This window comes from Camelus dromedarius, unplaced genomic scaffold, assembly GCF_036321535.1.
Source record: "Camelus dromedarius isolate mCamDro1 unplaced genomic scaffold, mCamDro1.pat HAP1_SCAFFOLD_114, whole genome shotgun sequence".
In the NCBI taxonomy this organism is placed as follows: Eukaryota; Metazoa; Chordata; class Mammalia; order Artiodactyla; family Camelidae; genus Camelus; species Camelus dromedarius.
Window position 1 is genome coordinate 4,323,329 of NW_026989787.1, and position 23,475 is coordinate 4,346,803.

The 23,475-nt window shown below is 51.0% G+C and overlaps 2 long non-coding RNA genes across 3 annotated transcripts; both read left to right on the plus strand.

The window, feature by feature from the left end:
- Positions 1-1,574: 1,574 nt before the first annotated feature.
- On the plus strand, positions 1,575-3,746 carry LOC135320752 (uncharacterized). Its single transcript, XR_010380043.1, has 3 exons — positions 1,575-1,633; positions 2,124-2,262; positions 3,639-3,746. It is a non-coding gene; the product is annotated as an uncharacterized LOC135320752 (long non-coding RNA).
- Positions 3,747-3,990: 244 nt separating this feature from the next.
- LOC135320751 (uncharacterized) lies at positions 3,991-5,036 on the plus strand. 2 transcript variants are annotated; one of them, XR_010380042.1, is made up of 4 exons: positions 3,991-4,483; positions 4,596-4,631; positions 4,707-4,819; positions 4,937-5,036. It is a non-coding gene; the product is annotated as an uncharacterized LOC135320751 (long non-coding RNA). The 2 variants fall into 2 exon arrangements; XR_010380041.1 differs by having other exon boundaries at positions 3,992-4,631.
- Positions 5,037-23,475: the final 18,439 nt, after the last annotated feature.

Below are 23,475 nucleotides of genomic sequence, written 5' to 3' on the forward strand. Positions count from 1 at the left end.
GGATTCGATGCAGCTTGCTGTGACAACTGGGGACTGCAGCCTGGAAGGTATGTTGCTTGTTGGGAAGAAAACTTTACATACAGGATTCCTGGGAGATGTTGTGGCTTCAGTTCTAGACCCCTAGAATAAAATAAATATAATAAAGAGAGTCAAATAACTTATTTTTTGGGGTTTTTTTTGGTTTTCCAGTGCAAATAACAGTTAAGTTTACACTATACTGTAGTCTATTAAGTGAGCAATACCGCTCTATCTAAAAACCCCAATGTTCATAACTTAATGAAAATACTCTTTATTACTAAAAACTGCTAGCCATCATTGGAGCCTTTAGTGAGGTTTAATCTTTTTGTTGGTGGATGGTCTTTTTTTTTAACTTTTTTTTATTGAGTTACAGTCATTTTGGTGGATGGTCTTGAATTAACATTGGTGGCTGCTGACTGGTCATTGTGGCAGTTGCTGAAGATTGGTGTGGCTTTTGCAATTTCTTAACATAAGACCACAATGAAGTTTGTGACAGGATTCTCTCTTCCTTTCAGGAACAAGTCCTCTGTCACAGGCAATTTGACACATTTTACACACAGTAGAAATTCTTTCCAAGTTTGAGTCAGTCCTCTCAAACCCTGTGGTAATTTATCAGCTAAGTTCATACGCTCTTCTAAGTCCTTTGTTATTTCAACCTTCTTCACAGCATCTTCAATAGATTCCATCTCAAGAAACCAATTTCTTTGCTTGTCCATAAGAAGCAGCTCCTCATTCATGCACATTTTATCATGAGGTTGCAGCCAATCAGTCATATCTTCAGGCTCCACTTGTAACTCTAGTTCTCCTGCTATTTTCAGCACATCTGCAGCTCCTTCCTGCACTGAATTCTTGAGCCCCTCAAAGTCACACATCAGGATTGGAATCAATTCCTTCCAAACCCCAGTTCATGTTGATATTTTGACTTCTTCCCATGAATCACGAATGTTCTTAATGGCATGTAAAATGGTGAATCCTTTCCAGAAAATTTTCCATTCATTTGCCCAGACCCATCATTGGTGTCACTGTCTATGGCAGCTAAAGCCTTCCAAAATGTATTTCTTAAATAATAAGACTTGAAAGTCATAATGACTCCTGATTCATGGGCTGCAGAATAGATGTCGTGTTAAGCATGGAAACAGCATTCATCTCATGTATCTCCATCAGAGCTCCTGGATGACTTGTGCATTGTCCATGAGCAGTAATATTTTGAAAGAAATTTTTTTTTTGTGTTTTGTTTTGTTTTCTGAGCAGTAGGTCTCAACAATGGGCTAAAATATTCATGTTGTAAATAGATGTGCTGTCATTCAGGCTTTGTTCTATTTATAGAGCACAGAGTAGATTTCACTTGATTCTCATGGGACATAGGATTTTCATAATGTTAAATGAATATTGGCTTCGTTAGCCACTAACGGGAAAATCAGCCTGTCCATTGAAGACTTGATGCCAGGCACTGACTTCTCTCCAGCTGTGATGGTGCTGGGTGGCCTCCCCTTGCAGTTCTCTGCATTGAAAACCTGTTGTTTAGTGCAGCCACCTTCATTAGCTGCCTTAGCTTAATCTCCTGGAGCACTTGCAGCAGCCTCTGGGTCAGCTCTTCCCGCCTTACCTTGCACAGGTATGCAGTGGAGATGGAATCTTGCCTTAAACTTCATGGGCCAACCCCTGCTGGCTTCACACTTTTCTTCTGAAGCCTCTTCACCTCTCTCAGGGTTTATAGAATTGCTGAGAACTAGGGACTTCCGCTGGATTAGGCTTTGCCTTAAAGGAATGTCATGCCTGTTTTAATTAAAATGATAAAGAACCAAATATTTCAGGAACTACAAAAATGTGACACAGAGATAAGAAATGAGCAAATGCTGCCAGAAAAAAATGTCACCAATGGAATTGCTGTACTCAGGGTTGTTACAAATCTTCAATTGTTTAAAAATATGCATTACCAGGGAGGGCAATAAAATGAAACATGCCTGTAATAACAATGAATTTGCACTGGGAAGGTAAAAAGGGGATTCCTGCCTTCAGAATTCTCTCCTTTCTCCACTCCCCAGCACAGCCAAGCTCTTGAGTGCACATGTGCACACACAAAGCCAATTATTTTATGTTTATAGAGGGTAAAAAGAAAATGCAAGACCACCATGCTGCATCGGGATCTCTGAAAGAACGTGAGGAAGACGGTTTCCAAAGGCAGGTGAAGAAAGTACGCGCCCTTGATGAAATCAGTGGACAGAGAACTATGGACACTGAAGGGTAAGACATTCCCGTGTTATTTATGACAATATGTGAATGAATGTGTGGAGTTATGTGGATATTGTAATATGTTTCAGAATACTTACCACCATATTTTCTTTACCATATTCAATCACTACAGATGTGCATTTATTTTTCGACCTTGATTTCTGTAATCTGCTGCTTCTGTTCATTCTAACTGGTTACCAGAGTCTTGTTTGTATTTAGTTTGAGATTTTAGCACGTTCTTGGACCAGATTTAGTCACTTCATTATCTGGATCCCCCTAGGTCCATTTTTATTGTCCTTAGGTTTCAACCACATCAAAGTGTCATGACCTGCCATGTGTCTATCATTTTTAATAAACTCTAGACATTGGGTAGAAAATAGAGAAAATTTGAGGCCTCATGTGAGGTTAACTTGCTGCAGAGAAGGTGGGCATTACAGCTGGCAGGTGGTCAGGGCGCCAGCAGCGCAACATCCTGTTAACCCGGTTAGCAGCTGAGATCAGTCAGTGCAGCCAGCTTTCGTGAGGCCCGTGTGTCTCCTGTCCACCTTTGTTTCTGGCATATAGCTCTCGTGGATCCCAGCTAAGTCCTGTGGGTCTCTCTAGGGATCACCTTCGCTGACGGACCGTGAGCTCCAGCTGCCTGACTGCAGTGCCTGTGCGTAGGGGGCACCGGCTGCTGGGCTGCTCTGCATCTCACTGGTGTCCTCTGCAGTTACCGGGTGACCCCCGGGGAAGGTGGGCCCAGTCCTGGGCTTTCTTCTTCTCCATCTTGGCCTCATGTCCCTTTCTGGCTTGTTAGCAATTTGGTACATTCGATCATGGATTTCATACTTTGTCCAGAGTTTCCTGTCATTCTCAGGGAGAGGTCATGGACATCACACCCATTAACCCACTTTCAAAAACAAACATTTCCTTATATTTCCTAAAGGATCAGGTTTTGCTCCAGGTTTTGACTGAAATCTGGGCTCTCTGTGGGAGAAATCAAACAAGTCATGAACGCTTGCTTTACCCTAATGTGTTTGGTTGTGATTACTTGGTCAGACCCTGATTCCCACGTTGAAACACAGTGAGCTCACGCTGTCCCAGGCACAGGAACCTGAGCCTGGTGGTGGGGGCGCAGAGCACACCTCACGTGGGCTTTTCCTGTGTGTTTACTTTATGCATAAATGATTAGGGGTGGGGACGCTGAAGGGAAGCCCAGATACCAAACACTTGCCAGAGGCCTGAGTGTAGTTTTTTCATATTTATTAGTGGGGGTACTTTAATTCTTTCCTGTGTATTTATCAGCCTGAGCATTTATGGGGAAGGGCGAAAGGAACATGGAATTCTTCCCTTCCAGTTTCTGGGAGGGAAAATGGCAGAATTTCAGAGTTTCTTTCCCCTCTCAGGAAGGTGGACATGAACGGATGTGAGCTGGTGGGAAAGAAGCAGCTGTTGGCAGCAAAGGAGGAGGCAAAATTGGCTGAAGAGAAGACAAGATGATACAAGTGAGTTCAGCTCCTCTGCACCTGCGGCTCTGAAAACACCCGTTGGATTTTTTGAAAACTTTTCTAAAATGTTTAGACACAATATCATAAACCGACCCAAACAAAAGACATTTGTATACATGGCTTCACACAGGAGGAAAAGTGTTAAGTTTTACACATGTTAAGTTAAACGTTTAACTTTAAAAAGTATTAAGTTACTAAGAATTTCCTGGTCCCAGTGCTGGCCAGGCTGAGAGGAGAGACTGTTCACAGAGATGTTTCTGAAGGTGCTATAAACCGTTGTCTCCCTGAGGATAGCAGTTTAGTGTAGCGTCAGTCGGACCAATAAACATTCCCGTGCTGCTGGGGAGACCCAGGTGTAAGAAGTAGGGTCAGGATGTAAGGAAAGGAAGAATCAAGCTTTGTGATGAAAGATGCTCAGCACAGGACACGTGAGGGAAGTGCTGAGAACGGGAGGGGGAAATGTGTCAGCGCAGAACCGGGCAGGCGTTCAGTAACAGTGACGGAAGGAGTGGCTGCAGCGACAGCTTTGCACCTGCTGTGCTTCTGCAGCCGTGTGCAGTGTGTCTTGAGTGGTGAGATGATGTGTGTGAGTGTGCAGTGCAGATAACCTGGACTGGGGCAGGTTATTTAACAGCATACCCAGCATTGTGTCTTCTCTGATGGAACAATTGGTAACTCATAGGATAAGACTTGAAGAATGTCATGGGCAAATGCAGGAAGCAGAGATCATTTGGAGACACCAGGTAACCTGCCTTCCTCCTGACACACCGAGTCCTCAGCACCTGATGCAGACAGTTATTGTGGCCCTGAGAACCCCTAGCCATGGGGTGTTTCTTGATGTGTTGACTTTTTCAGGTCACTCTTGCCGAGAAGAAGGCCCAAGACAGCTCAGTAAGAATTTGTTTCCTTCCTTCCCTTTGTGCACAGTCGGCCACAACTGAACGTGGATGTGTTTTTCTCCCACAGCTCAGGGCTCAGGAGCTGGAGAGGGAAATCTCTGAATTGAGAAGGGAAAACTCTGACCTGAGAAGGGAAAACTCCTCTGAGCTGAGAAGGGAAGTTGCCCACCTGAAACAGAGGTACAGAATTTTGACACATTTTTACGGGTGTTTTGAGATTTTTAAGGACTGGTTGTTTTGTGCCTAGTAGAGGAATTGGTGGTGTAATTTGTATTGAAGCCATTCTTTATCTTTAAGATTGGATGCAATCTGCAGACGGAGGCAGGCAGAGGAATACATGAGGCAGGATCCCACTCCAGGAGGACCGTACAGGCTGCACCCTCCCCTGAGAGGTAAGGAGCACACTGTGAAGTGCGGCAGCTCCATTTCTGCAGCAGGAGCTGCCCAGTGGGCTGCTTGTCCCCATGGGTAGTTGTCGGGTTTCCTGGACACCACACCACACACTCACTGTGGGGAACAGGTTCACAGCTGGGTGACAAGATGCTGTTTTCTTTACATGCCACCAGCCAGCAGGGCTCTGTCCCCTGTGAGCGGTGGATCTTACGCCCCTCCAGGGACTGCGGGCCGCCCCCCAGTCTCTTGGTTGCCTGGCGTGGCTGGCATGGCTGGTTTCTGTGCACTAGAAGACATGAGTGTCAGCCCTCTCTTCCCGCCTGGACGCGGTTTTGAAGGCTGAATTTTCTTCTCATTTCAGGAAAATAACATGGATGACGTTTTAGAATGAAGGCAGTATGTCATAACGAGAAAAACATTTTTCTTCATTTGCCTTGGTGGATAAATATTCTATTCAAGATCTGCTTTAAGGCAGCAGGCATTTCTTCACTAATTTTGCAGGTCCCTTCGTTCTTATAATAAAGCTTGCACAGTGACCTAGAGTAGCCAGTTAGTAAGTGACATGACAACGTAGCTTCCCTCTCCCAGAGTTAACGTGTAACTCTAAAGTCTCCCACCAGCTACTCCATGTAACTCACCATTCTTTTGCCAATTATTACAACATGAGTCATTGAGGCTACTTCTTTCATAAATGATTACGTGACATCTGGTCACTTATACAAGACATGCGCTGTCAGAGAGAAGGCTTTTAATAGTTTACCAACAGGCTGAGGAGGAAGAGGTGTAGCTCACAGTCAGGGGTTGTTGATACTCTTCCTACGAAAGACCCTTCTTACTTTAATGTATAATCTGTATACAGACTGATTTGCCCTGAAGTGTGCTGTGAGTCCACTGTGTAAGTGTTGGTTGCCAGTGATCTGAGCCCTGAGACCCCATCCAGGGTGATTAGCTATGAAAACAACTAAACCTAGGCCCTGTGGTGTCCTCGTCATGGGACAGGGGTCCAGTCCCCCTCGTACTCGGGGTCAACTGAGGTGGAAGGGAGACCTGCGGCCTCTGTGAAGAGCCCGGGGCGTGGGCGGGAGTGAGAGCTCTTGTAGGAGGGCACGAAGGGCTCGGCTCGTGCTTCCCCCGCACGGCATCTGTCAGATAGAATCCACCTTCAGCGCTGCACTCACTTCACAGTTTCAGGGCCGGGTGGCACCCCTGTTAGGAATGGCACCGCCTTTCCGGCTCAGGAGGCAGAGGAAAACAAAGTAAGTAATTTTACTCACTTGTGTTCCAGTGGTCATTTTGTATTGAATAATCCCTGGAACTAGCATTTTTCTTTTGAACAAACCATTCCTGCCTTTGCCTGTGGATTGGGAATTAGCGGATAAGTATGCCCAGTAATCACAGTGAAGTTTGGGGACAGTATTTTATCGCAAAAGCCTCCTGAGCAGCCCAGGCTGCAGGCAGGCCCAGGGCTGAAGGAGTGCAGTCAGTGTAGCTGCCAACTGGGCACCCAGTGCCGGGGAGGGTGCACGGTGACGACGAGAGCTGCGTTGGGTTACGGCTCTTGTCGCTGTTGGCGTTTTGTCTGTCATACAACAAAGCCATCCCTTATGTAACGCAGGTCACCCCGTGGGAAGGAGGGCTCCAATATTTCGGAGGAGCAGCCCACGAGGCCTGCCCAGAGAGCGGCCAGTCGTCGCCCAGCTGGGAACCAGCACCTGGTCCCCCTTGGTGCCCTGGGCAAAATCGACCCCCAACGCCAGCTGCTCCGCTCGGTAAGAGGAAAGCATAGTCCTCTGTTTCTTCCTTGAGTCACTGCAGAAGAAGGGCAGATCGCTCTCTGGGGCTTCCCCGTGCACGAGCGGCCGTGACTGGGCTCACGGCCGTGAGCCTCTGGTCCATAAGCAGACGCAATTGATGGACCGCGTCTTCCCCGTCCTGCCCTGGGGAGGGAGGTGTCTGTTGTAGAGGGAAAGAGGGTCCTCTGACGGAGGGCAGACGTGTCGGTTCTGCACATGGGCCTTCAACAGACACCACGTTCCGGACTCCCTGGAGGACAAGCCCGCCCCTGTCACTGTCTGCAGCGAGTGGAGCCCTGAAATTCCACAGCCGATGATCGGTTATGGAAGACACACCCGAACCCGGGGCCTGTGGTCTCTTCAGTCAAGGGTCCAGAGACCTGTCTCCCACTCGGTCTGATGTGAGACTTAGTGTGATACGGGGAAGAAGGTCTCAAAGATCTTTTGCGCTTCAGCAAACTAACATGTTTTGTAAGGCAGTGAACCATGAAAGAGTGTTTTGTAATTTATTTTATCTATGCCGAGAAGCTAGTTGACTCGGGGAAGGACATAGGTTAGTGGTAAATAGAATGCTTGCTTAGCATGCCGAATTCCGTGTGCTCATTCCCGGTACCTCCATTTAAAAACAGAAGAAAAGAAAAAACAAAAACAAGAGCAAACTTCAAATGTTAGAAATACATAGTGCGCAAACCCAACTTCCATATCCATTCTTTTTACGTGTTTTCCTCTTACTACTTGGTTTGAAATATATCCCAACCTTGAATTAAGCATTTTTTTCAGAAAATGCTCTAACTCTTTGAAAGTCTTTTCTGCCACTTTTGTTTTGACACATCCAAGAACGGAGATAGACGCACATGGTGATTTTAATATACATTCGTGAATATTCTCATTAATGTACCTGTAACTACATTTTACAGATGGTGTGTCAGTGCGCCACATTACAGAAGAGAGAGGAAGAGAATCTTCCTGGGATGAGGTACAGTCTTTTGTTGTTAATGTCCTTGTGTGACTATATAAGTACCAGGGGATTCTGAGACATAAACCAGGGGTTGGTGTGAGTGTGCATTTTCACGTTTGCATCTGCTGATGAGAATTTTTGACTTATGCTTTTAACTTACAGTTTAGGATGTGATTCTGTGCTTAATGCCGTAGGACTGGATAATGCACTTGTGTTCATTTTCCAGACTCACCTAGTGAAGCCAGTGTCTGTATGGGCATTCTTGTTTTCAGAGTCTTTCCCTTACATTTCATTAGAGGATATTGAAATAAATTCATCCCTGGGAAAGTTAGGTGCATTTTGGTGTTGGTTCTTGTTTTAGCCGTCCTCACTTGAAATTAATTAAGTGAAGTTTCATTTTCAAAGCAGCATGTTTGTCTTCCCATTCCACCGCCAGTAACAGTGGTCTAGTTTCCTTAATGCCTTACGCTGTTTCCCACCTGCTCCTTTTACTCAGGCTGCCCTGCCCCAACGCCCCACCACAACCCCCTCTGCGCTGGATCTCTCTTTTACGAAACAGTGCATTCTTCCCAGCATTCCCTGAGCTATCCATGTGCAGCGGACTCTCCTGTGCTTTGTGGCGTTACTGTACCCGTTCACCTCATTTGTAGAGCTTTTGAAACTTTTCTGTGCTGATTTGTTTTCATGGATCCTGTGCCTCTGGCAGAACAGAGAGGAGAATCTGCCTTTTATTTGTACCGCCAGCTTCTCCCAGGATAGGGCTTATGTTCTGATAGCTTCGGTAAATAACTCTTGTCTACCTAACTGACTAAGCGTAGGCACATGATCTGAAATTCGGTTCCTCATTTATCTTGTTTTGTGTTCCTAGGAAGGGGCTACTAAGCCCGAAATTAAAAAACCGGAGTACGCTACTGGGATTGTAGAAGTGGCTCCGCAGGAGCTGACGGATCATAAAACACTGACCTCTGTTTGTGGAGCACACGGAGCTTATTATACACTTAGTAAGTTAGTGAACGTGGCTGGCAATTCTTGTCCTCTGTGCCTAGAAACTATTGTGCTCTATGGGGAAGGGTATATGTAGCTCAGCAGTAGAGAGAATGCGGGCTTAGCATGCAGGAGTTCCTGGGGTCAGTATCCAGTTCCTCCAAGAAACGAGTGTGATACTGGGAAGGTAGGAAATAAGGAAGGCCAAATGTTTTGTTTCGCTTCAGCAGTGTCTTCGCAGGAAAGCCTAATCCTCCATCCTTTTCTGTGGTTTTTAGCCGACGCTTGACCTGGCGCAGCTCCGGTGGGGCCCGGCAGCACCCTCCCACCTGCGGTGGCCCTGGAGGCCCAGGTAAGTGGGGTGGTCATGCTCTGTTGGACCTCGTCCTGGGAAAGGTGATTTTCCAGTTCTTTTTGCAGCCGTTCCTACGCTCGTCTGCAGACTGTGTGTCCTGTGACGGATCTGGCGTGGCGTGTCGCTGCCTTTTTCAGACTCAAAACTCTTGCCCAGGAGCCAGTGGGCTGCTTTTCCCGGGAGACCGTCGCCTTGGCTGGTGCCTGAAGGAGCCTTGAGGGAATGTTTAGGAGCCGGGAAGCAGACTTTGACTCTTGGTTTCTCGAAGCAGCATGAGGAAGGTGACCACTCTCTCCACACTGACTTCTCCAGGCTTGGCTGAATCCTTGCTGACCTCCTGCACCTGGGGTAGCTCTTGGGTCAGTGAGACAGATTTCTGTGTCGTCGTACTTTTGACTGGTTTCCCGGCTCAGGCCAGGTGATTCTCCTGTTTAGAATGTCCATTCAGATCCTGGTAACTGGAAAAGGGGCAAAGCTCCCCCTCCAGCTTTGTACGGTGTGCTTTATGCAATGTGGAGTCTTCCTGATTGTGATAAACGTCACAGCCCGTCACTGTCTTTTCTCGGGAGGTAACTGTGCCTTGGCCGCTGCCTCCAGTTGTATTTTGGGCAGAAAAGCCTGGCTCTCGGAGATGGTGCATTTGTAGTAGGGAATAGAGGCTGGAAGGGAAAGAGCCCGCCGTGAAAATGCCTCCTTCCCTGCGGGGGAATTTCGATGCGCACCAGAGTGCGTAAGTTGTGTGGTCCCCCACCCTGCACCGGGTCAGGCCTGCCCTGGAAGCTGTCAGAGCTGCTCGTCGTTCTCATGGCACACCGTGGGGTATTGCGCACGAGCTGGTACAGTCCCTTTGGTGTCAGGTGTGGGGTTGAGTCTCCCCACATCACTCTCCCATAGCACGCAGGTAGGATGCGTTCCGTAGTGAACGTAAAATCCAGACGTCCCTGAGGATAGAGATGATTGTAGCGGTGCCTGAGTCCCTTCTGAGGACAGCCTTGTCCCCTCGGGAGCCCTTGGCCAGCTCCGCCGCAGGACTCCGGGATGCCCAGCTCCCCAGGGCTCTTTGCGCCAAGGGGCAGTCCCTGCGTGGAGGAGGAGGGCCCTTTTTGAGGAGGGGGCAGAGAGGGCCTGGCAGGGTCCAGCAGGCAGAGCCCTGCAGGCAGAGCCGTGCATGCAGAGCGGTGACCCTGGTTCGGCTCTGCTTGCTCGTGTGGGGAATGAGCTCTTCACGTCCGTCCCGTGTCCGTGTTCCTGGTCCGCGCCGGGCAAGCTAGCATGGAGATGGGGAAGGTGGCGGGGAGGGCCGTCCCGCCCAGAGCGGCTGGCTGTTGGGAAGGCACTAGATTGCCCGTGTGCTGGAAGCTGTGTTTGCAGCCTCTCGGGCAGGAGGACCCTTGGCTTCCTCCACTTGGAGACAGTGGCGGCAGCGACGTGCGGCATCAGGGTCGTATCCCCGTGTCCCCCTGTGCGGCCCAGGCTGCAGGCACGCACCAGAGGGCTGGGCGGAGCGTGTGGCACCGTGATGCTCCCTGGGCACCCGGTGGAGGGGAGGTTGCCCGGTGAGGCCGGCTGATGCGTTGGGTTTCGTCTCTTGTCGTTGTTGGCGCTTTTGTCTCTCATTCAACCCAGCCTTCCCTTCTGTCCTGCAGGTCACCCCGTGGGACGGAGGGCCCCAAACTTTCCGAGGACCAGCCTGCGTGGCCTGCCCCGGGTGCGGCCCGTCGTCGCCCAGCTGGGCACCTGCACCTGGTCCCCCTTGGTGCCCTGTGCAACCTCGCCCCCCACCGCCAGCGGCTTCGCTCGGTAAGAGGAAAGCATAGTCCTCTGTTTCTTCTTTGGGTCAATGCAGAAGAATAGCAGATCACTCTCCGGGGCATCCCCGTGCACGGGCGGCCGTGACTGGGCTCACGGCCGTGTCCCTCTTGTCCCCAGGCAGACGAACTTGATGGAACCCGTCTTCCCCGACCTGCCCTGGGGAGGGAGGTGTCTGTTGTAGAGGGAAAGAGGGTCCTCTGACGGAGGGCAGACTTGTTGGTTCTGCACATGGGCCTTCAACATACACCACGTTGCGGGCTCCCTGGAGGACAAGCCCGCCCCTGTCACTGTCTGCAGCGAGTGGGGCCCTGACCTTCCACAGCCGATGATCGGTTATGGAAGACACACCCGAACCCGGGGCCTGTGGTCTCTTCAGTCAAGGGTCCTGAGACCTGTCTCCCACTCGGTCTGATGTGAGACTTAGTGTGATACGGGGAAGAAGGTCTCAAAGATCTTTTGCGCTTCAGCAAACTAACATGTTTTGTAAGGCAGTGAACCGTGAAAGAGTGTTTTGTATTTTATTTTATCTATGCCGAGAAGCTAGTTGACTCTGGGAAGGACATAGGTTAGTGGTAAATAGAATGCTTGCTTAGCATGCCGAATTCCGTGTGCTCATTCCCGGTACCTCCATGTTAAAACAGAAGAAAAGAAAAAACAAAAACAAGAGCAAACTCCAAATTTTAGAAATACATAGTGCGCAAACCCAACTTCCATATCCATTCTTTTTACGTGTTTTCCTCTTACTACTTGGTTTGAAATATATCCCAACCGTGACTTAAGCTTTTTTTTCAGAAAATGCTCTAACTCTTTGAAAGTCTTTTCTGCCACATTTGTTTTGACACATCCACGAACGGAGATAGACGCACATGGTTGTTTTAATATACATTCGTGTATATTCTCATTAATGTACCTGTAACTACATTTTACAGATGGTGTGTCAGTGCGCAACTTTTCAGAAGAGAGAGGAAGGGAATCTTCCTGGGATGAGGTAGAGTCTCTTGTTTTTAATGTACTTGTGTGACTATATATTTACCAGGGGATTCTGAGACATAAACCGGGGGTTGGTGTGAGTGTGCATTTTCACATTTGCATCTGCTGATGAGAATTTTTGACTTATGCTTTTAACTTACAGTTTAGGATGTGATTCTGTGCTTAATGCCGTAGGACTGGATAATGCACTTGTGTTCATTTTCCAGACTCACCTAGTGAAGCCAGTGTCTGTATGGGCATTCTTGTTTTCAGGGTCTTTCCCTTACAGTTCATTAGAGGATATTGAAATAAATTCATCCCTGGGAAAGTTAGGTGCATCTTGGTGTTGGTTCTTGTTTTAGCCGTCCTCACTTGAAATTAATTAAGTGATGTTTCATTTCCAAGGCAGCATGTATTGTCTTCCCATTCCACCGCCAGTAACAGTGGTCTAGTTTCCTTAATGCCTTACGCTGTTTCCCACCTGCTCCTTTTACTCAGGCTGCCCTGCCCCAAAGCCCCTCCACATCCCCCCTCTGCGCTGGATCTCTCTTTTACGAAACAGTGCATTCTTCCCAGCATTCCCTGAGCTATCCACGTGCAGTGGACTCTGCTGTGCTTTGTGGCGTTACTGTATCCGTTCACCTCATTTGTAGAGCTGTTGAAACTTTTCTGTGCTGATTTGTTTTCATGGATCCTGTGCCTCTAGGCAGAACAGAGAGGAGAATCAGCCGTTTATTTGTACCGCCAGCTTCTCCCAGGATAGGGCTTATGTTCTGATAGCTTCGGTAAATATCTGTTGTCTACCTGACTGACTAAGCGTAGGCACATGATCTGAAGTTTGGTTCCTGATTTATCTTGTTTTGTGTTCCTAGGAAGTGGCGACTAAGCCCGAAATTACAAAACCGGAGTACGCTACTGGGACTGTAGAAGTGGCTCCGCAGGAGCTGACGGATCATAAAACACTGACCTCTGTTGGTGGAGCACACGGAGATTATTATATACTTTGTAAGTTATTGAACGTGGCTGGCATTTCTTGTTCTCTGTGCCTAGAATCTAGTGTGCTCTGGGGGGAAGTGTATATGTAGCTCAGCAGTAGAGAGAATGCTGGCTTAGCATGCAGGAGTTCCTGGGGTCAGTATCCAGTTCCTCCAAGAAACGAGTGTGATATGTGGAAGTAAGGAAGGAAGGAAGGCGCAAAGGTTTTGTTTCGCTTCAGCAGTGTCTTCGCAGGAAAGCCTAATCCTCCATCCTTTTATGTGGTTTTTAGCCGACGCGGGACCTGGCGCGGCTCCGGTGTGGCCCGGCAATGCCCGCCCAACTGCGGCGGCACCGGAGGCCCAGGTAAGTGGGGTGATCATGCTCTGTTGGCCCTAGTCCTGGGAAATGTGATCTTCCCCTTCTCCCGGCAGCCGTTCCTGGCCTCGTCTGCAGACTGTGTGTCCTGTGACGGGTCTGTCGTGGCGTGTCGCTGCCTTTTTCAGACTCAAAACTCTTGCCCAGGAGCCAGTGGGCTGCTTCTCCCGGGAGCCCGTCGCCTTGGCTGGTGCCTGCAGGAGCCATGAGGGAGTGTTTAGGAGCCGGGGCCCGCAGACTTTGACTCTTGGTTTCTCGAAGCAGCGTGAGGAGGGTGACCACTCTCTACACTGACTTCTCCAGTCTCGGCTGAATCCTTGCTGACCTCCTGCACATGGGGTTGCTCCTGGGTCACTGAGACGGATTTCTGTGTCGTCGTTCTTTTGACTGGTTTCCCGGCTCAGGCCAGGTGATTCTCCTGTTTAAAATGTCCATTCAGATCCTGGTAACTGGAAAAGGGGCAAAGCCCTCAATCCAGCTTTGTACGGTGTGCTTTGTGCAACTTGGAGTCTTCCTGGGTGTGGTAAACATCACAGCCCGTCACTGTCTTTTCTCGGGAGGTAAGTGTGTCTTGGCCGCTGCCTCCAGTTGTATTCTGGGCAGAAAAGCCTGGCTCTCGGATATGGTGCGTTTGTAGTAGGGAATAGAGGCTGGAAGGGTAAGAGCCCGCCGTGAAAATACCTCCTTCCCTGCGGGGGAATGTTGATGCGCACCAGAGTGCGTACGTTGTGTTTGTCCCCCACCCTGCACCGGGTCGGGACTGCACTGGAAGCTGTCAGAGCTGCTCGTCATTCTCATGGCACACCGTGGGGTATTGCGCACGAGCTGGTACAGTCCCTTTGGTGTCAGGTGTGGGGTTGAGACTCCACACATCACTCTCCCGTAGCACGCAGGTAGGATGCGTTCCGTAGTGAACGTAAAATCCAGACGTCCCTGAGGATGGAGATGATTGTAGCGGAGCCTGAGTCCCTTCTGAGGACAGCCTTGTCCCCTCGGGAGCCCTTGGCAAGCTCCGCCGCAGGACTCCGGGATGCCCAGCTCCCCAGTGCTCTTTGCGCCCAGGGGCAGCCCCTGTGGGGCGGAGGAGGGCCCATTGTGAGGAGGGGGCAGATAGGGCCTGGCAGGTTCCTGCAGGCAGAGCCCTGCAGGCAGAGCCCTACAGGCAGAGCCCTGCAGGCAGAGCGGTGTCCCTGGTGTGGCTCTGCTTGCTCGTGTGAAGAATGAGCTCTTCACGTCCGTCCCGTGTCCGTGTTCCTGGTCCGCGCCGGGCAAGCTAGCGAGGAGCTGGGGAAGGTGGCGGGGAGGGCCGTCCCGCCCAGAGCGGCTGGCTGTTGGGAAGGTGCTAGTTTGCCCGTGTGCTGGAAACTCTGTGTTCAGCCTCTCGGGAAGGAGGACCCTTGGCTTCCTCCACTTGGAGACAGCGGCGGCACGATGTGCAGCATCAGTGTCGTATACCCGTGTCCCCCTGTGCGGCCCAGGCTGCAGGCAGGCCCCAGAGTTTTGGGCGGAGTGTGTGGCACCGTGCTGCTCTCTGGGCACCCGGTGGAGGGGAGGGTGCCCGGTGCCGACGGCTGCTGCGTTGGGTTTCGTCTCTTGTCGGTGTTGGCGCTTTTGTCTGTCATCCTACCCAGCCCCTCCCTTCTGTCCTGCAGGTCACCCTGTGCCCCGGAGTGCCCCAACCTTTCTGAGGACCAGCCTGCCTGGCCAGTCCCTGGTGCGGCCCGTCGTCGTCCAGCTGCGCACCTGCACCTGGTCCCCCTTGGTGCCCTGTGCAACCTCGCCCCCACCGCCAGCTGCTCCGCTCGGTAAGAGGAAAGCGTAGTCCTCTGTTTCTTCCTTGAGTCACTGCAGAAGAAGTGCAGATCGCTCTCTGGGGCTTCCCCGTGCACGGGCGGCCGTGACTGGGCTCACGGCAGTGTCAATCTGGTCCCTAGGCTGACGCACTTGATGGACCGCATCTTCCCAGTCCTGCCCTGGGGAGGGAGGTGTCTGTAGTAGAGGGAAAGTGGGTCCTCTGACGGAGGGCAGACGTGTCGGTTCTGCACACGGGCCTTCAACAGACACCACGTTCCGGTCTCCCTGGAGGACAAGCCCGCCCCTGTCACTGTCTGCAGCGAGTGGAGCCCTAACATTCCACAGCCGATGGACGGTTATGGAAGACACACCCGAACCCGGGGCCTGTGGTCTATTCAGTCAAGGGTCCTGAGACCTGTATCCCACTCGGTCTGATTTGAGACTTAGTGTGATACGGGGAAGAAGGCCTCAAAGATCTTTTGCGCTTCAGCAAACTAACATGTTTTGTAAGGCAGTGAACCGTGAAAGAGTGTTTTGTATTTTATTTTATCTATGCCGAGAAGCTAGTTGACTCGGGGAAGGACATAGTTTAGTGGTAAATAGAATGCTTGCTTAGCATGCCGAATTCCGTGTGCTCATTCCCGGTACCTCCATTTAAAAACAGAAGAAAAGGAAAAACAAAAACAAGAGCAAACTTCAAATGTTAGAAATACATAGTGCGCAAACCCAAATTCCATATCCATTCTTTTTATGTGTTTTCCTCTTACTACTTGGTTTGAAATATATCCCAACCTTGAATTAAGCATTTTTTTCAAAAAATGCTCTAACTCTTTGAAAGTCTTTTCTGCCACTTTTGTTTTGACACATCCACGAACGGAGATAGACGCACATGGTGGTTTTAATATACATTCGTGAATATTCTCATTAATGTACCTGTAACTACATTTTACAGATGGTGTGTCAGTGCGCCACTTTACAGAAGAGAGAGGAAGAGAATCTTCCTGGGATGAGGTACAGTCTCTTGTTGTTAATATCCTTGTGTGACTATATAAGTACCAGGGGATTCTGAGACATAAACCGGGGGTTGGTGTGAGTGTGCATTTTCACATTTGCATCTGCTGATGAGAATTTTTGACTTATGCTTTTAACTTACAGTTTAGGATGTGATTCTGTGCTTAATGCCGTAGGACTGGATAATGCACTTGTGTTCATTTTCCAGACTCACTTACTGCAGCCAGTGTCTGTATGGGCATTCTTGTTTTCAGGGTCTTTCCGTTAGAGTTCATTAGAGGATATTGAAAAGAAATTCATCCCTGGGAATGTTAGGTGCATCTTGGTGTTGGTTCTTGTTTTAGCCGTCCTCACTTGAAATTAATTAAGTGATGTTTCATTTTCAAGGCAGCATATTTTGTCTTCCCATTCCACCACCAGTAACAGTGGTCTAATTTCCTTAATGCCTTACGCTGTTTCCCACCTGCTCCTTTAACTTAGGCTGCCCTTCCCCAAATCCCCTCCACATCCCCCGTCTGCGCTGGATCTCACTTTTACGAAACAGTGCATTCTTCCCAGCATTCCCTGAGCTATCCACGTTCAGCGGATTCTCCTGTGCTTTGTGGCGTTACTGTACCCGTTCACCTCAGGTATAGAGCTGTTGAAACTTTTCTGTGCTGATTTGTTTTCATGGATCCTGTGCCTCTGGCAGAAGAGAGAGGAGAATCTGCCTTTATTTGTACCGCCAGCTTCTCCCAGGATAGGGCTTATGTTCTGATAGCTTCGGTAAATAACTGTTGTCTACCTGACTGACTAATCGTAGGCACATTATCTGAAGTTCGGTTCCTGATTTATCTTGTTTTGTGTTCCTAGGAAGGGGTGACTAAGCCCGAAATTAAAAAACCGGAGTACGCTACTGGGACTGTAGAAGTGGCTCCGCAGGAGCTGACGGATCATAAAACACTGACCTCTGTTGGTGGAGCACACGGAGATTATTATATACTTTGTAAGTTATTGAACGTAGCGGGCATTTCTTGTTCTCTGTGCCTAGAATCTAGTGTGCTCTGGGGGGAAGTGTATATGTAGCTCAGCAGTAGAGAGAATGCGGGCTTAGCATGCAGGAGTTCCTGGGGTCAGTATCCAGTTCCTCCAAGAAACGAGTGTGATACGGGGAAGGAAGGAAGGAAGGAAGGCGCAAAGGTTTTGTTTCTCTTCAGCAGTGTCTTCGCAGGAAAGCCTAATCCTCCATCCTTTTATGTGGTTTTTAGCCGATGCGGGACCTGGCGTGGCTCCGGTGTGGCCCGGCATCACCCGCCCACCTGCGGCTTCCCGGGATGCCCAGGTAATTGGGGTGGTCATGCTCTGTTGGACCTCGTCCTGGGAAAGGTGATCTTCCCGTTCTCCCGGCAGCCGTTCCTGGCCTCGTCTGCAGACTGTGTCCTGTGACGGGTCTGGCGTAGCGTGTCGCTGCCATTTTCAGACTGAAAACTCTTGCCCAGGAGCCAGTGGGCTGCTTCTCCCGGGAGCCCGTCGCCTTGTCTGCTTCCTGTATGAGCCATGAGGGAGTGCTTAGGAGCCGGGCCCCGCAGACTTTGACTGTGTGTTTCTCGAAGCAGGGTGAGGAGGGTGAGCCCTCGCTCCACACTGACTTCCACTTCCTCGGCTGACTCCTTCCTGACCTCCTGCACCTGGGGTTGCTCCTGGGTCACTTAGACGGGTTTCTGTGTCGTCGTTCTTTTGACTGGTTTCCCGGCTCAGGCCAGGTGATTCTCCTGTTTAGAATGTCCATTCAGATCCTGGTAACTGGGAAAGGGGCAAAGCCCTCCCTCCAGCTTTGTACGGTGTGCTTTGTGCAACTTGGAGTCTTCCTGGTTGTGGTAAACGTTACAGCCCGTTACTGTCTTTTCTCGCGTGGTAAGTGTGTCTAGGCCGCTGCCTCCAGTTTTACTCTGGGCAGAAAAGCCTGGCTCTCAGAGATGGTGCGTTTGTAGTAGGGAATAGAGGCTGGAAGGGAAAGAGCCCGCCGTGAAAATGCCTCCTTACCTGCGGGGGAATTCCGATGCGCACCAGAGTGCATACGTTGTGTTTGTCCCCCAACGTGCGCCGGGTCGGGCCTGCCCTGGAAGCTGTCAGATCTGCTCGTCGGTCTCATGGCACACCGTGGGGTTTTGCGCACGAGCTGGTACAGTCCCTTTGGTGTCAGTTGTGGGGTTGAGACTCCCCACGTCACTCTCCCGTAGCACGCAAGTAGGGTGCGTTCCGTGGCGAACGTAAAATCCAGACGTCCCTGAGGATAGGGATAATTGTAGCGGAGCCTGAGTCCCTACTGAGGACAGCCATGTCCCCTTAGGAGCCCTTGGCCAGCTCCGCTGAGGGCTCCGGTATACCCAGCTCCCCAGGGTTCTTTGCGCCCAGGAGCAGCCCCTGTGGGGCGGAGGATGGCCCTTTGTGTGGAGGGGGCAGAGAGTGCCTGGTAGGTTCCTGCAGGCAGAGCCCTGCATGCAGAGCGGTGACCCTGGTGCGGCTCTGCTTCCTCGTGTGGAGAATGAGCTCTTCACTTCCGTCCCGTGTCCGTGTTCCTGGTCCGCGCCGGGCAAGCTTGCGTGGAGCTGGGGAAGGTGGCGGGGAGGGCCGTCCCGCGCAAAGCGGCTGGCTGTTGGAAGGCGCTAGTTTGCCCGTGTGCTGGAAGCTCTGTGTGCGGCCTCTAGGGAAGGAGGACCCTTGGCTTCCTCCAATTCGAGACAGCGGCGGCGGCGACGTGTGGTGTCAGGGTCGTATCCCCGTGTCCCCCTGTTCGGCCCAGGTTTCTGGCAGGCCCCAGAGGCCTGGGCAGAGCGTGTGGCACCTTGCTGCTCTCTGGGAACCCAGTGAAAGGGAGGGTGCCCTGTGCTGACGGCTGCTACGTTGGGTTTCAGCTCTTGTCGGTGTTGGCGCTTTTGTCTGTCATCCAACCCAGCCCTCCCTTCTGTCCTGCAGGTCACCCTGTGGGCCAGAGGGTCCCAAACTTTCCGAGGACCAGCCTGCGTGGCCTACCCAGGGTGCGGCCCGTCGTCGCCCAGCTGGGGACCTGCACCTGGTCCCCCTTGGTGCCCTGTGCAAATTCGCACCCCGTCGCCAGCTACTCCGTTCGGTAAGAGGAAAGCATAGTCCTCTGTTTCTTCCTTGAGTCACTGCAGAAGAAGGGCAGATCGCTCTCCGGGGCTTCCCCGTGCACGGGCGTCAGTGACTGGGCTCAAGGCCGTGTCCCTCTGGTCCCTTAGCAGATGCACTTGATGGACCGCGTCTTCCCCGTCCTGCCCTGGTGAGGGAGGTGTCTGTTGTAGAGGGAAAGAGGGTCCTCTGATGGAGGGCAGACCTGTCGGTTCTGCACACGAGCCTTCAACAGACACCACGTTCCGGGCTCCCTGGAGGACAAGCCCGACCCTGTCACTGTGTGCAGCGTGTGTAGCCCTGAACATCCACAGCCGATGATCGGTTATGGAAGAAACACCCGAACCCGGGGCCTGTTGTCTCTTCAGTCAAGTGTCCTGAGATCTGTCTCCCACTCGGTCTGATGTGAGACTAAGTGTGATACGGGGAAGAAGGCCTCAAAGATCTTTTGCGCTTCAGCAATTAGCATGATTTGTAAGGCAGTGAACCGTGAAAGAGTGTTTTGTATTTTATTTTATCTATGCCAAGAAGCTAGTTGACTCGGGGAAGGACATAGGTTAGTGGTAAATAGAATGCTTGCTTAACATGCCGAATTCCATGTGCTCATTCCCGATACTTCCATTTAAAAACAGAAGAAAAGAAAAAACAAAAACAAGAGCAAACTTCAAATGTTAGAAATACAGAGTGCGCAAACCCAACTTCCATATCCATTCTTTTTATCTGTTTTCCTCTTACTACTTGGTTTCAAATATATCCCAAACGTGACTTAAGCATTTTTTTCAGAAAATGCTCTAACTCTTTGAAAGTCTTTTCTGCCACTTTTGTTTTGACACATCCACGAATGGAGATAGACGCACATGGTGATTTTAATATACATTCGTGAATATTCTCATTAATGTACCTGTAACTACATTTTACAGATGGCGTGTCAGTGCTCCACTTTACAGAAAAGAGAGGAAGAGAATCTTCCTGGGATGAGGTACAGTCTCTTGTTTTTAATGTCCTTGACGGACTATATAAGTACCAGGGGATTCTGAGAGATAAACCGGGGGTTTGTGTGCGTGTGCAGTTTCACGTTTACATCTGCTGCTGAGAATTTTTGACTTATGTTTTAACTTACAGTTTAGGATGTGATTCTGTGCTTAATGCCGTAGGACTGGATAATGCACTTGTGTTCATTTTCCAGACTCACTTACTGCAGCCAGTGTCTGTATGGGCATTTTTTTTTCAGGGACTTTCCCTTACAGTTTATTAGAGGATATTGAAAAGAAATTCATCCCTGGAAAAGTTAGGTGCATCTTGGTGTTGGTTCTTGTTTTAGCCGTCCTCACTTGAAATTAATTAAGTGATGTTTCATTTTCAAGGCAGCATGTTTTTTCTTCCCATTCCACCGCCAGTAGGAGTGGTCTAGTTTCCTTAATGCCTTACGCTGTTTCCCACCTGCTGCTTTTACTCAGGCTGCCCTTCCCCAAAGCCCATCCACATCCCCCCTCTGCGCTGGATCTCTCTTTTACGAAACAGTGCGGTCTTCCCAGCATTCCCTGAGCTATCCACGTGCAGCGGACTCTCCTGTCCTTTGTGGCGTTACTGTACCCTTTCTCCTCAGTTGTAGAGCTGTTGAAACTTTTCTGTGCTGATTTTTTTCATGGATCCTGTGCCTCTGGCAGAACAGAGAGGAGAATCTGCCTTATATTTGTACCGCCAGCTTCTCCCAGGATAGGGCTTATGTTCTGATAGCTTCGGAAAATAACTGTTGTCTACCTGACTGACTAAGCGTAGGCACATTATCTGAAGTTCGGTTCCTGATTTATCTTGTTTTGTGTTCCTAGGAAGGGGCGACTAAGCCCGAAATTAAAAAACCGGAGTACGCTACTGGGACTGTAGAAGTGGCTCCGCAGGAGCTGACGGATCATAAAACACTGACCTCTGTTGGTGGAGCACACGGAGCTTATTATACACTGGGTAAGTTAGTGAACGTGGCTGGCATTTCTTGTTCTCTGTGCCTAGAAAGTAGTGTTCTCTGGGGGGGAGGGTATATGTAGCTCAGCAGTAGAGAGAATGCGGGCTTAGCATGCAGGAGTTCCTGGGGTCAGTATCCAGTTTCTCCAAGAAACGAGTGTGATACGGGGAAGGAAGCAAGGAATGAAGGCGCAAAGATTTTGTTTCGCTTCAGCAGTGTCTTCGCAGGAAAGCCTAATTCTTCATCCTTTTCTGTGGTTTTTAGCTGACGCGGGACCTGGCGTGGCTCCGTTGTGGCCCGGCAGCACCCGCCCACCTGCGGCGGACCCGGAGGCCCAGGTAAGTGGGGTAGTCATGCTCTGTTGGACCACGTCCTGGGAAAGGTGATGTTCCCGTTCTCCCGGCAGCCGTTCCTGGCCTCGTCTGCAGACTGTGTGTCCTGTGACGTGTCTGGCGTGGCGTGTCGCTGCCTTTTTCAGACTCAAAACTCTTGCCCAGGAGCCAGTGGGCTGCTTCTCCCGGGCGGCCGTCGCCTTGGCTGGTGCCTGCAGGAGCCATGAGGGAGTGCTTAGGAGATGGGGCCCGCAGACTTTGACTGTGGTTTTCTCAAAACAGCGTGAGGAGGGTGAGCCCTCGCTCCTCACTGACTTCTCCTGGCTTGGCTGACTCCTTCCTGACCTCCTGCACCTGGGGTTGCTCCTGGGTCACTCAGACGGATTTCTGTGTCGTCGTTCTTTTGACTGGTTTCCCGGCTCAGGCCAGGTGATTCTCCTGTTTAGAATGTCCATTCAGAACCTGGTAACTTGAAAAGGGGCCAAGCCCTCCCTCCAGCTTTGTGCGGTGTGCTTTGTGCAACTTGGAGTCTTCCTGGGTGTGGTAAACATCACAGCCCGTCACTGAATTTTCTCGGGAGGTAAGTGTGTCTTGGCCGGTGCCTCCAGTTGTAATCTTGGCAGAAAAGCCTGGCTCTCGGAGATGGTGCGTTTTTAGTAGAGAATAGAGGCTGGAAGGGAAAGAGCCCGCCGTGAAAATGCCTCCTTCCCTGCGGGGGAATTCCAATGCGCACCAGAGTGCATACGTTGTGTTTGTCCCACACCCTGCGCCGGGTCGGGCCTGCCCTGGAAGCTGTCAGAGCTGCTCGTCGGTCTCATGGCACACCGTGGGGTTTTGCGCACGAGCTGGTACAGTCCCTTTGTTGTCAGGTGTGGGGTTGAGACTCCCCACGTCACTCTCCCGTAGCACGCAGGTATGGTGCGTTCCGTAGCGAACGTAAAATCCAGACGTCCCTGAGGATAGGGATGATTGTAGCGGAGCCTGAGTCCCTTCTGTGGACAGCCTTGTCCCCTCAGGATCCCTTGGCCAGCTCCGCTGCAGGACCTCGGGATGCCCAGCTCCCCAGGGCTCTTTGAGCCCAGGGGCAGCCCCTGTTGGGCGGAGGAGGGCCCTTTGTGTGGATGGGGCAGAGAGGGCCTGGCAGGGTCCTGCAGGCAGAGCCCTGCATGCAGAGCGGTGACCCTGGTGCGGCTCTGCTTGCTCGTGTGGAGAATGAGCTCTTCACGTCCGTCCCGTGTCCGTGTTCCTGGTCCGCGCCGGGCAAGCTTGCGTGGTGCTGGGGAAGGTGGCGCTGAGGGCCGTCCCGCCCAGAGCGGCTGGCTGTTCGGAAGGCGCTAATTTGACCATGTGCTGGAAGCTGTGTGTGCAGCCTCTCAGAAAGGAGGATCCTTGGGTTCCTCCAATTGGAGTCAGCGGCAGCGGTGACGTGAGGCATCAGGGTCTTATCCCCGTGTCCCCCTGTGTGGCCCAGGCTGCAGGCAGGCCCCAGAGAGCTGGGTGGAGCGTGTGGCACTTTAGTGCTCCCTGGACACCCGGTCGAGGGGAGGGTGCCCGGTGCCAATTACTGCTGCGTAGGGTTTTGGGTCTTGTTGTTGTTGGCACTTTTTTCTGTCATGCAACCCAACCCTCCCTTCTGTCCTGCAGGTCACCCAGTTAGCCGGAGGGCCCCAAACTTTCCGAGGACCAGACTCTGTGGCCTGCCCAGGTTGTGGCCCGTGGTTGCCCAGCTGGGCACCTGCACCTGGTCCCCCTTGGTGCTCTGTGCAACCTCGCCCCCCACCGCCAGCTGCTCCGCTCGGAAAGAGGAAAGCATAGACCTTTGTTTCTTCCTTGACTCACTGCAGAAGATTGGCAGATCGCTCTCGGGGCTTCCCCGTGCATGGGCGGCCGTGAATGGGTTCACGGCCGTGTCCCTCTGGTCCCTTAGCAGACACACTTGATGGACTGCGTCTTCCAAGTCCTGCCCTGGGGAAGGAGGTGTCTGTTGTAGAGG